The sequence below is a fragment of the Ochlerotatus camptorhynchus genome, unplaced genomic scaffold, assembly GCF_037179485.1.
Source record: "Ochlerotatus camptorhynchus isolate MF236.1 unplaced genomic scaffold, CSIRO-AGI_Acam_v1.1 ptg000257l, whole genome shotgun sequence".
In the NCBI taxonomy this organism is placed as follows: domain Eukaryota; kingdom Metazoa; phylum Arthropoda; class Insecta; order Diptera; family Culicidae; genus Ochlerotatus; species Ochlerotatus camptorhynchus.
In genome coordinates this window covers 2,499,806-2,512,690 of record NW_027040747.1, presented here as the reverse complement: position 1 = coordinate 2,512,690, position 12,885 = coordinate 2,499,806, and the positions used below count along the sequence as shown (strand labels likewise).

Below are 12,885 nucleotides of genomic sequence, written 5' to 3'. Positions count from 1 at the left end.
GCTATATGACGAGAGAAACCAGAGGAGTACGAAAAATGATGAGAACGGAGTCGATGGCTAAGTGGCAGCAGGAGAGGGATTCAGCAGAGAACGGTAGATGGACACACAGGCTAATACCGACTCTTTCGACCTGGGTGAACAGGAAGCATGGAGAAGTCAACTTCCACTTGACGCAGTTCCTGTCTGGTCATGGCTGCTTCAGGAAGTACCTGCATCGGTTCGGACACACAACGTCACCCTTCTGTCCGGAGTGTGGGAATGTGGAAGAATCACCAGAGTACGTGGTCTTCGAATGTCCTAGATTTGATGATGTGCGAGAGGATATGCTCGCCCTTGGCACGGAGAATGTCGTCGAAGAAATGTGTCGAGAGGAGGGCACCTTTAACGCCGTCAGCAGAGCAGTAACGCAGATCATGTCAGCGCTGCAGCGAAAATGGCGAGAAGACCAATTAGAAAGTAGTAATGTGCTCACACAAGTGCGAACTGAAAGCCGAAGCCGGGAGAACTCTCCGTCAGAGTAGGCTGAATCCATCACCGGGGATAACCGAGTAGAACGTGACGCTGGGAGCTAAATGGCTCACAAATTGGAGAGACGACCAGCGAACTGGAAGCGCCAATTAGCTGAGGTAAAGTGAGGTGCGTAATGCATGGCACCCTCCGAAGTAATACGACAAGTCCGGGGGAAAAAAGGGCAAGGCGTCCAAGGAGGTTTTAGTGCGGTAAGAATCCCATTACACCGTGTCACCGCGACTGTGCGCCCAGTCGTCAAGCGGTGGCATGATGGCCTTTTTGAAGGTTTCCTCATTGCCAAAAAAAAAAAAACAAAACATACATACCTAGGGGAAATGACGGCTTCGGCATGACACACACTTAGATTATTTTACCGAAATCTGTGAAATTTTACCGATATCTCAACAGCTGAACGTTCGGTAAACAGTTCGGTGATTTTTCACAGATTTTCTGTAATTTTTCACCGAATATCTGTGAAAACTTACAGGAAATCTGTAAAAAATCACCGAACTTTTTACCGAACGTTCAGCTGTTGAGATTTCGGTTAAATTTCACAGATTTCGGTAAAATAATCTTAGTGTGCAGACTATTTTCGGCAACCTAAATTGAAACACTATTTTCACTGGATTTTCTTACGAAAACACTTCGCTGAATGCATGCAAACGATTCTTTATGCTTTCAGCTTCTATTTGACTATATTTTTACCACTGAGAAAAAGCAATCTAGCAAGGTTTTCTTGAAATGCAACACACGCACTACAAATTGTAGCTGATTTCGAGTTGCCGATAATAGAACAGCAGATTTACATGCAGTTCAAATGGAACGGTTGCCGAAGAAAAACTGGTTGCCGACAATACTCGCTCTCACTAGAGAAGATTGGAGCTTTGTAAAAGCGTTTCAAAATAGTTTTTGACAATTCTTTCGACTGAAATTGTTAGAGCAGCTGGCAGCAAAAGATTGTAAACAAACCAATACTGCATATGTGTGCGTTCCTTAGAGAAAAAGGCTATAGAAAGATGGTCGCTGCTTAGGTTGCCAAAAATACGTAAATTCCCCTACATACATATAAATTTCAAAAGGTTTGCGCCAAGTCAGTGAATCCGTTTGATCGATGTGGAGCGAAAATTTCAAATTTTCCATCCTTCTGCCCCATTTACCAATAGAATCGACTGAATTAGTTTCTGTATTATCAATTCCACCCCCTCACACTTCCCACACAAAGCAGTGCGTGTCAACCTATACACTAACTAGAAAGTACCCATTAATGAGTAAAATTTCACCCATTTTTAACTCATTAATGGTTAAAACATGTACCCATTTTTGAGTTAAGCCACTTTTCTTCAAAATGGGTGAAATTTTACTCGTTAATGAGTACTTTGAAGTAAGCGTGTAGGCATGGTTTTGCATACCCCCTACAAAAGCAGCAGCAGTAGGCGATGCTTATTTCCCGCTGGGCAAATGACGATGGTGTATGGGAACAGTTGTGACGTTTTGAAATTAAAGATGCTGGAGCTTCTGGAAGATAAAAATAACCATAGCATCTGAAACAATATCAACCAAGTGCTTGCTGCAGTTTATCAATTCCAAAATGCACTAAGTTAAACGCACCAATAGTGGAGGTACGTTAGTGCAACGTGTTCGTATAGTGGCTTATGGAGTCTCCATACGTTTACCCTAAATTATGCGAAATATACATTTTCATAAAAAAAATATATGAAATGTTTTCAGCAATTAATGCAATACTTGCCGTCTACCGGCTCTGAGAACAATCATGCTTTTTTACTTTGCTTGTTCGGTACCCCGCTTGACAGTTTGATTGCCTACTACTGGCTGCACTCTTTGCGGGCCTCTTATTAACATCGATTCTGCTCCTTGCCTGCACTTATACATAGATTGATTGGTCTTTTTTTAACCTCTCGTTTCTCATCTTCGCAGACATCCTGGTGGAACGTGTCAATGAGAGTATCCTTTTGTATATTGCATGTGACACTTGTGATTTTTGAAAATTCTCTCTACACTGTTTCCTCATCCGCCACCGAGGGGTTGTATGGGAAAATGCCAGATTGGAGAAAAGTGGTTGGTAATCAATAATATGCTCTTGCTGAGAAGCCTGGAAAAATAACCGAAACCATCATGCATGCCACGTGTCGTCATAAAACGTCATGACATGTTGTGTGATAACTAGATACTACGAAATTATTACCAATTTCGGTAATACCAAACTACCAAACTTTTAACAGCTGAAACGATCAGTAAAACTTTGACCCTCATTTTAAAAGCTGTTTCACTAAAGTTTTATTTAAAAACACTGTCAACCTTGTTTAAATAGGGGAATTTACGTATTTTCGTCAATCTAAGCAGCCTGCGCACTTCTATTAGCAATTGACGCAAGGGGGAATCAACTCTGCACACTGTGCCGAAACACAGTATGACCAACCGGTGGAAACTAACGATTTTAAATTCGCTCACTACTTGACTAGCCTATTGGTCTCAAGCAAATCGATTAACGTACCCCATTCTAGTAGAAATTCTAATACTACACTATGTTTGTTTTGATTTGCTATGGAAGTTTGACAGATAAAATGAGGGGCTCGTGGATTTCTCTATGTTTCGAGGGGTACATCGATTAGCTTGGGACCGAAGAGAGTACCAGAGCTGAGCCAAAAAGTTGAGCACGTTTCTTCGGGACCTTCTAGTCTTAGAGTTACCTCTATGGTATGACACTCTGTTTGGCACGTTATACCCCGTTCACATTACAGTCTATATCACGTAATATAGGCTGTCTTGCAATGAGCACTCATACAAAGGATTTCCAGTGAAAACTAGATGTATGAGTGCTCATTGCAAGACAGCGTATATCACGTGATATACGCTGTAATGTGAACGGGGTATTAACGCTGGTACGTATGACACAAACAATATTATATAAAACTGCAACACTGTTCATCGCTGAAGTTTTTCCCATCGATTTACCCCTCGCTGAGGTTTGTTTACTCCAAATGAAAATATCCGTCAATACTGGTGTAACAGTGATTAATCCTAGAATCATAAAAGTTTATTGAAATGTACCAAGTTTGGTGCCGGAAGAGGCATGGGATGAGATAAGTATTGTCAAAAGTTCTGCTCGATTGAAACACTATTAAACTCAACTTTTAGGCGTACTTTTGGAAACAGCTGGAGCTGGAATATGGCCAAATAAATCTCCACATCAAGCGTATTAAGAACACAAACATTAAAGTCTGAATAAGATAGAGCTCTACACCGGGGAACCGGGAGGCCCTTCATCAGGCAGAGATGTCCCAACAGCCGAAAGGAATTTAAAAAAGACTAAACTTTAAAATACAATGCAGCATCCTGCTCCAGCTGCCAGTATGGCGGGATCATCATCGCGTATGCTATTTGGTAGCCTGTGGAGTTCCCGCAGGTTCTGTTACTGAGGGCATACGCATAGAATGTGCTCAATTGAGACTGGGGTTCTACAACTGACGCAAGTCCTGTGGAACGGTGTTCCACCGAAATTTTGCGAGATATTGCTGTGACCGGTCTCTATCTTCTGATTCCTGTCCACTTCCTCGTCGTCCCTGATGAAAAGGGAGCGGTTTTGGGCCCACTCCGCGTTCCAAGCTTCCCATACTTTGCTAACGATCCAGCGCTTGACATCGTGTAACGGCACTTCGTTGGTATAGCGAGGGGCAGATGGCCCTGCCCCAGCCAGAAAGTCAGATTCAGAGTTGCCTGGTATTCATCGCCACCTGTACCCAGGGATGAGTTGGGGCCTCGGATTTCAGGGCTTGTTTGACGCTGTGCGAATCCGTGGGGACCAGGATCGACGGTCCTAGGGCGTTGTAGCAGCGATAAAGATGGCAGCAGCTTCAGCAGAGAAGACAGAACATTGCGGCGGTATGCTACAGCTGGTTGGTGTGATGTTTCCGTCAAGACCGATTTCGACTCCGGCCCGTTGAAAATGAAGTTTAAAGGAGATATTAATATCATAAACAATAATAATTATAATCTACAAATCGATCATAATCTTGTCCACTCACATCTGTTCCTTTACTATGCCCTGAAGACAAAACCCCTAGAGGCATCATGGTTTTGGGTAACTTTTACACCATTGCTTCAACTGATGAACTAACCTTATCGAATGATATTCATCGACAAGCAAACATTTGGACTTACATCTCACTTATAGAGTAGCCGAAAAAAGATTTATTTTTGTAAAGCAACGCCCTAGTCTATTTGCAAACATTATTTATACAAGATATATCTTAAACACAGCAGCTTCTAATGCAATGTTTCTTGTTCAGAAATATATTTCAATAGCAACAACACCATCATCATCATCAGAATTATCAACATGATCGATAATAACCTAACCATCTTTTGAAATTAGAAATCAAATTTAGGAAAAAAAATAACATTCGTTTCCGTTTTTCAATAAACCATCTATGAGAGCTTGAAGTTGTAAACAAAAAATCTCAAAAGTCATAACTACACACTCGAAGATAAATAAAATAAAAAAAACTTAAAAAGTATGCAGATTCCCGCTTCATCTTATTTTGTCCGAGCCATGATTACTTGGGCAGTAGTCATGCATGATTAAAATTGAAATAATCTTTGAAGTATTAGATTTTTTTCTTTTTCAATACTGATATTTAATCAAAAAGGATTAGAATTCAATCAAAAATTATTAATATAGAATCAAAAATGATTAAAATTTATTCAAAAAAAAAATTACTATCTGATCAACCATGATTAAACTGAGATTAATACAAGGGGTAGGCAACTCCACATACCAATCTTGGGTCATCTTTTTTGTCAGTGTGCCGCAAGTATGCCTAACGGTACCATAGAGCAAGCTGCGATTGTTTGTAAAATACCCATCCCGGCAACCCGGTATTTCTGACACCTTGAATGTTTTGGTTTGAAATCGCAAGGATCAATCGAATTGAGGATGACGCGGGAAGTTGCGGGTGTGTGAACTTTCGGTGTTTTGTGATTTATAGGGTAATAAAAGTCCTGTGTTTTAGTGTTTTATAATGCCCTCAAAGGCAGATCAGAAATCTAGCCTTTCGGCCGGAAAGAGTTGGAACCGGTGGGGAGCATTGTTGGAGACCGACTATAGAGGGTGATGAATTGACTTCTTTAGTTTGTATTGTGTGATTTGCAACATTATTTGAATTAAGGGTACTAATGAGGTCTGATTGACTGCCTCTTCCTCTTGAGTCCACTCTAGAACCTTCATTTCGTATTTAGATCTATAAGTGAACTGTTGGTCTGAGTTCCTCTGGTATATTCAATTAGAAGATGTTCCTGAACATACAGTCAAACAGCACACAATGTTCTGAACAACTTCAATGACAGTTGTCCAGCAGTGCTCCCATTTTATTTACAACAATATAATGCCTACGAGATTGTGCCGAAGGTATGCCGAAAATGTGCCGATGGATGTGCCCATGCTGTGTAGAATACAATTCCGGTACAATGTGCTGAGTGACTTACCCCTTCGATTAATATCAGATGCTTATTTTTAGAAAAAGAGGATTAATTTTTAATCATTTGATATGATGAAACTGAGTTTAATGTCAAATTGATTAAATTTCAAGCAAAATGAGAATAGTTCAATTTTCAGTGCAGGGTTGCCAAACTCATGGGGTACTGAGATCGACGGTTTGCTTGCCACAATACGGCACGTTTGGCGCAACACTAGGCACAGATTGAGATGAGTAGAGTTGAGTACCCCTTGAATTGACGTGTTTGTTCGTTTGCAATTCGACAGTGAGCATGCATAAGGGCGTATACGCGATGATCGATTCTCTTCATCGATTTTCTCTTTGCAATGCTACAGCCAGGCATGGAAAATCATTTACATTAATTTCGTACATTCATTTACATTCATTTGCCTTTAAATTTTTTCATCAACAGAATTCCGAAAAATTATGTATGACGGTTTTGTAGGTTTTAGTATAAGCGACAACTTTTGACATTAACTCAAATCTGCAACTCTTATGCATGACGAACCAGAGTGAAAAGAACCCACCATTGTTTTTTAGTGAATGTAAATTACATTCACTGAAAAACAATAACAAGTTCTGCCCGCTCTAGTTCGTCATGCATAAGAGATACAGATTTGAGTTGTTGTCAAAAGTAGTAGCTAATATCAAAAACTACAAAAGCTTCAAAAAACATTTTACGGAAGTCAGTTAAAGAAAAAAGTTAGCGGCAAATGAATGTAAATGAATGTACGAAATGAATGTAAATTATTATCCATGCCTGGCTACAGCTTACCGAAACAATTTTCTAGAATTTGTTCAATGCAGAGTTGTAACAGGTTGTATTGGCTATCAAAAGCAACAGCAGACGCACCGAGAAACGTTAATTCTAGCGAGTTATTAACAAAAGAGAAAATCGACGGGGAGAATCGACCATCGCGTTTACGTCCTTATGCATGGTCACTGTTGAATTATCTGCGGCACGCTTCTCTATTCATTCTAATCGGCAGAATTCTAGATAAACATTTCAAAAGGTCCTATCTGCATTGATCGATTCTCTTCATCGACTTTCTTTTTCGTCAATAACTCAGCTGAAAAACCTTTCCCTGTTGTATTTGACGATTTGGACGCTAGATAAGAACCTCCTTTAACAAACTCTGTGGTAAAGGGTGATACGGTCAAAATTTGGTCAATATCAACTTGACGTATTTCTTTCAATTTTGCATTTAAAAAACCTGAACACCCCTCATTTTGAAGGTGTGTGTGTGTAGAATGTTGCTCCTATTTTGATTTTGGAATTCACTCTTCAGTTGTCAAAATGCCGTCCAAGCAAGAAGAGCAGCGTATCAAAATTTTGCTCGCGCATCGCGAAAATCCGAGCTACTCGCACGCAAAGTTGGCAAAATCGCTAAAAGTTGCCAAATCAACCGTTACAAATGTAATTAAAGTGTTTGGGGAACGTTTGTCGACAGCCAGGAAGTCTGGATCGGGGGGAAATCGAAAACCGGAAGCCGCTGAGACGACAAAGAGAGTTGCCGGTAGTTTCAAGCGAAACCCTAACCTCTCTCTCCGAGATGCCGCAAATAAGCTGGGTGTATCGTCTACAACCGTGCATCGAGCCAAAAAACGAGCCGGACTATCGACTTACAAGAAGGTAGTGACTCCAAATCGCGATGATAAACAAAATACGACGGCCAAAGCGCGATCCCGGAGGCTGTACACGACGATGCTGACGAAGTTTGACTGCGTGGTAATGGACGACGAAACCTACGTCAAAGCCGACTACAAGCAGCTTCAGGGACAGGAGTTTTATACGGCAAAAGGAAGGGGAAAGGTAGCAGAGGTTTTCAAGCACATGAAACTGTCAAAGTTCGCAAAGAAATATCTGGTTTGGAAAGCCATCTGTACCTGTGGCTTGAAAAGCAGCATTTTCATAGCTTCCGGGACTGTCAACCAAGAAATTTACGTGAAAGAGTGTTTGAATAAACGTCTGCTGCCTTTCCTGAAGAAACACGGTTGTTCCGTACTGTTTTGGCCGGATTTGGCATCTTGCCATTACGGTAAAAAGGCCATGGAGTGGTACGCCGCCAACAACCTGCAGGTGGTTCCCAAGGACAAGAACCCTCCCAACACGCCAGAGCTCCGCCCAATTGAGAAATACTGGGCTATTGTCAAGCGGAACCTAAAGAAGACCAAAAAACCTGCTAAGGGCGAGCAGCAGTTCAAGGCAAACTGGCTTTCTGCGGCGAAGAAGGTGGACAAGGTGGCTGTACAAAATCTGATGGCAGGGGTCAAGCGTAAGGCCCGGCAATTCGGATTTGGAAAAGCGGAAGCCTAACTGAATATTTGTCCTGAATTTTATACTGATTGAACTTGAAAAAGAAATTTAATTTGATTTTTTAAATAAACGATTTCACCAATTTACACGCGTTTTCCCTTGACCAAATTTTGACCGTATCACCCTTTAGAATTAGAGCGAAATCTGTTGGCATGGCAGTGGTTATGCAAAGAGAAAGTCGATGAAGAGAATCGATCAAAGCAGATATGACCATTTGAAATGTTCAAAACGGGTTGAAAACGTTTTTATAACGCTTCAAACTACTCAGCCGATTGTAACTTTTGTCGGCAGCCTCTTTTTCTTCGAAAACTTTTTGAAGTGGGTGTTAATCAGCTGTTCTATTGTCGGCAACTAGAAATCAGCCGTGCGTATGTCTCATTTGAAGAAAAACCCAGCATAACAGGTTTGCTCAGTCGTTAAAAGGTTATCAGATTGAAGCTGAAAGACTAAGGAATCGTTTAAATGCAGTCAGCGAAGTTTTTTTTGGCGAGAAAATACAGCGAAATTAACGCTTAAACTTAGGTTGCCGCAAACAGTCAATGGGTGCCGAAGCTATCATTTGAAGTGAATAGAAGTTACCAGTTTTTGAATTAAAATGCCTGCTTTTTACCGAACAGTTCAGTTGTAGAAAGCTCGGTAAAAATTACCGAAGACGTTAACCCCCTTTCGAAGTGTGTAAGGAGGAGTTACCTTCCATGCATACGATAGGTATATTGGTTGAAGATTTTAATTAAAACTTTGGCTAACCGGCTAGACTTCTTGTAGCTTAGCAAACGCAAATATTCAGTAGCATCAAAGATGTTCCTTCTGTATGTTTCACTGTCTGTTTATGTTGGCTTTTTAACTGTAATTGAAAATGATGAGCAATATCAACACAAGATGTTGATGAATACGAAAGCTTTCGCTGGTCATGAATCGTGGACCTTTGGGAGACTTAGGAGCGTAATAAAACATAGCAGTAACATCTTGAAAGTGGCATCTGGCGTAGTTGCATGAATCACAAGTTTTATCAAGTAAAGGGGTGGAGGAACTAAGGCAATTTAGATATTGAAAAATGAATAAACATTCTTAATTCAGGAAATACCTCAAATCCCCTCACCCGTAAAGTGAGCTAGTCAAAGGAGTGCGCATTTGATTAGTATTGTCGCATCAATAACCCTTTGTTCAATTTCAACTTCTGTTCAATTTTCACACTGCCGTACTCTAGCGGAACTATCAATCTATCCTCCTCAGGACTTTCTCTAGCTAATAAATCATATAACTAAAGCTTCATGTTGATATTTGTACAGCATTTTCTCCCAATTCAATAATACACCAATACCTAAGGGCAAGACAGCTTTCAATCATGAGTAATTTTTGAGCAAATCTTGAGTAACTCTGAGTTACTCGCGGTGCTCAATAATGAATACCGTTGTCAAAATGAAAATTTGTATCGCAGCAACTCAGTTGAACAGGTTTCTCTCCGTATTTACATATGTGTAGTTCTGCTAAAGCAAAAATAATCAACAGAATAGTTCTTGATGAGAACTTGAAGAAAAATATGGGTTTTAATGCGGGTACAACTTATTGAAGATATAAGTTATGACTTTCGCATGTAATAATCATTTCTATATATCCATATTATAGTTGATGAAGTTCATTTGATCGATGTTGAAACATAGACAAACGTTTTAAGCTTACATCAGTATCTATACATAAAATAAATTGATTTACCAAGAGGATTGAACGGGGTGGGCTTTTACATTCCAGTTTCACGGCAAAAAAAGACTGCTATATGCATGGACCAACCACAACGTCCATTGGCTCTTCCATCAGACAATTCAATAGGAGGTGTTTGTTTCGCATCAACTAACTAAGTACTCGGTACTCGTACATACATAGCCCTTTATTTATCACACCAAAACATGCAATAAAAGGTTTGTTAAGCTTATCACTCATTTGTATTTGACTTAAACTAGGAACAACGTAATGAATTAAAATGCCGTCGTGGGTCTCCTGCCCGTGCAATACAGTGACCTGGTTGAGGTGGACTGATCATTGAACCGCACGACCGTTTCAGGTAGTTCAGTCCTCCATTTTTCGGCTAGTGAGAGCGGGTGAAATCTGTTCATAATGATTGACGCTAGTGTCTTTGTAAATATGACAGTATGGAAAAAATAAACTTGAGGTTACTTAGTTATTTTTTGAGTAAATACGAGTAACTCAGAGTTACTTAATGTAAATATATTAGCTCAGAGTATAGCTGACTTGCCCCTAGACCAATACCATCCATTTAAAAAAAGTTCAAGCTTCTGATCGGCTATTTTTTCTAAGCTGAACCACTGTGCTTCGGGCGGATGGAAAATTTTGAGAAAAACAAAGGATGCCGTCCACCTGCGTCTCTATCTTCGTACAACAGGGTCAGAAGTTGGGCATGATGAAATTTTCCATTCGTTGATATTCAACGATGCAATCGATTAATGTTTATGAAATGTTGTTGGATTTAATTCGCAGCGTTCTTCTAGTCTTCCTGGAAGGGACTGAACAGATTTGACACTTTGTCGCATACCGTGTTCATGGAATTTCACTGGCACAGAATCTATGAAGTTGTGTGAACAGAGATAGTTCTTATGTTGCATATGATTACATATTTGATGTGGTAGTAATAGGGCTGTTATAGGAAATGGCACATGTCGGTTGCATACTTTCATTCCAGGAAACAAATGGCAAAGCTGACAAAACCCAATCCTAGACACATCGGTGGAAATCTGTGAAGACAGAAGGGCTTGAGTACCGTACATATTGTGCAGTGGTATTGTTTGCTGACGGTATTATCAGGTTAAAAGTAGAGGAGGTGACATATTCAACTGTTTAGATGATGACATTTTCAGTGATCAATATAAGTAGAGTGCAAAAGATGGCATTCTATAGAATATTTTAGACATTGTGAAGAGTTATCTGTAAATGTAAGTACAATATTAAGTCTACACAATGAGATCTAGAACATTCATGTACTACACACAAAAACCTTCTCAAGGTTCATACCAAAATGTTCCTCCCATACAGGGTAGTTCACCGAGTGCCTCCATATTTTTATACAGTACAGCACCCAGAGTGGTACCGACATAAAACTACCCCACTTCATTTTCCTCCTCTACAAGAGTGAGCATTCTCGGAAGGATGGTTTGTACAGTGTAAATATATTATGCCATTTGCTTTACAACTTGACAAACAAACCTCAACGGTATCTAAGCTGAGTGCCTTCAAGTTACTGCCTCATACTGGACTGGATTCAAAGCAGACGCATGGAATTGTGTGATTTGAAACTGATCAGCGTTGAAAAATAAAAACTCTGTAGCATATTGACAGATTTATTGAGGATGACTTGTATTCAATATCAATCGATGATGTTGTTGATCGAACTATTTTAACGAGATTCAATCTGCGGTATGTAATCATCGGTGGAAGCCCCTCCAATCTACTCCCTATCTTTTAAAAAAATAATGTCTTTACATACCTTCAACAGCCTCCGCAGTTAGCTCTCGTCGATTATTCCTCGCCTTCCCGTTGCTGTTAACACGATACGGTTTGACTATCCTCTCTTCCAGTAACGGTTGTAGTTTTCCAGGAAATTCGCTCGAAATTACTATCAGTCCCAGTTTCCCGGAAATACACACTCACAAGCCAACGCTTTATCCACTATCTATACTCTATCTACTTATCACGTTACACGCGAAATTGTTATCACTTAATCACCCGTGAACGTTTGACACTTTCCAGCGAGCAAACAAACGCAGGACAAAATCACACTCCACGTTTTATGCTTACTCACTATTTCACCGAGCGTATCCTCTAGCCACTATCAGATATCGTTTTTCATCGACTGGTATCACTACTTGTTGCGCGCTGTTTAGAGCTTCCCCGCCCAGCCTTGAAAAGAGTAGTACGAACTGCACACAAACACACACACATCGAACGATGGTCGACGGACGGCAGAAATCGGAATATGGCAGGCGCCCTCCTACTGTATCCTATCGTTTTATGCTACTACACTCGTAATCACACTTGGATGACGACGCTCAGACTATCTCTTCCGTTTTCCGGTATTTGGGTGCTGATGACGGGTGTCAACCGAGGGAAAACCGGTGGTGGTGGGAAAGCTTGACTACTGCTCCTAAACAAGGCCCGACAACGAATGATAGCGGAGCTGCTGATCGCTTTCCCATTTATAACACAGCAACTTTTGCCCGAGAGGGAGAAGATGATCTCTCTTCGCTCCGGATGGAGATAAAGGCGCGCTTCCGATGTTGATGAGCGCGGGAGAAAGTTGTACTCATGAAGCTCCAAAAGTCCGACCCACCCACCCCAGTAGGCAGTGGCGAAAAGGATGCTGAGCAGCAAATTCGCTCTCTACTGCACTACTCTCAGAAGGCCAAAGCGGTCGCGAGATGCGAACATACGGATGACGGGTGGAAAGTTGAATATAATTTGAAAATAATTTAAGCGGCGATCCCGCCACCGACTGAGATTTACATCTGGGCGTGCATTAGCGGAGCGGAGCAATGT

At 40.8% G+C, this 12,885-nt stretch overlaps 1 protein-coding gene across 1 annotated transcript in view; it reads right to left on the bottom strand.

Moving 5' to 3' along the window:
• LOC135705085 (ras-related protein Rap-2b-like) overlaps positions 1 to 12,431 on the bottom strand; it is a 40,105-nt gene extending 27,674 nt beyond the window's left edge. Inside the window, exon 1 of the mRNA XM_065226660.1 lies at positions 11,837 to 12,431. The gene's annotated coding sequence lies outside the window, so the exon portion shown is untranslated. The remainder of the gene's footprint in view (positions 1 to 11,836) is intronic.
• Between the last annotated feature and the right edge of the window lie 454 nt (positions 12,432 to 12,885).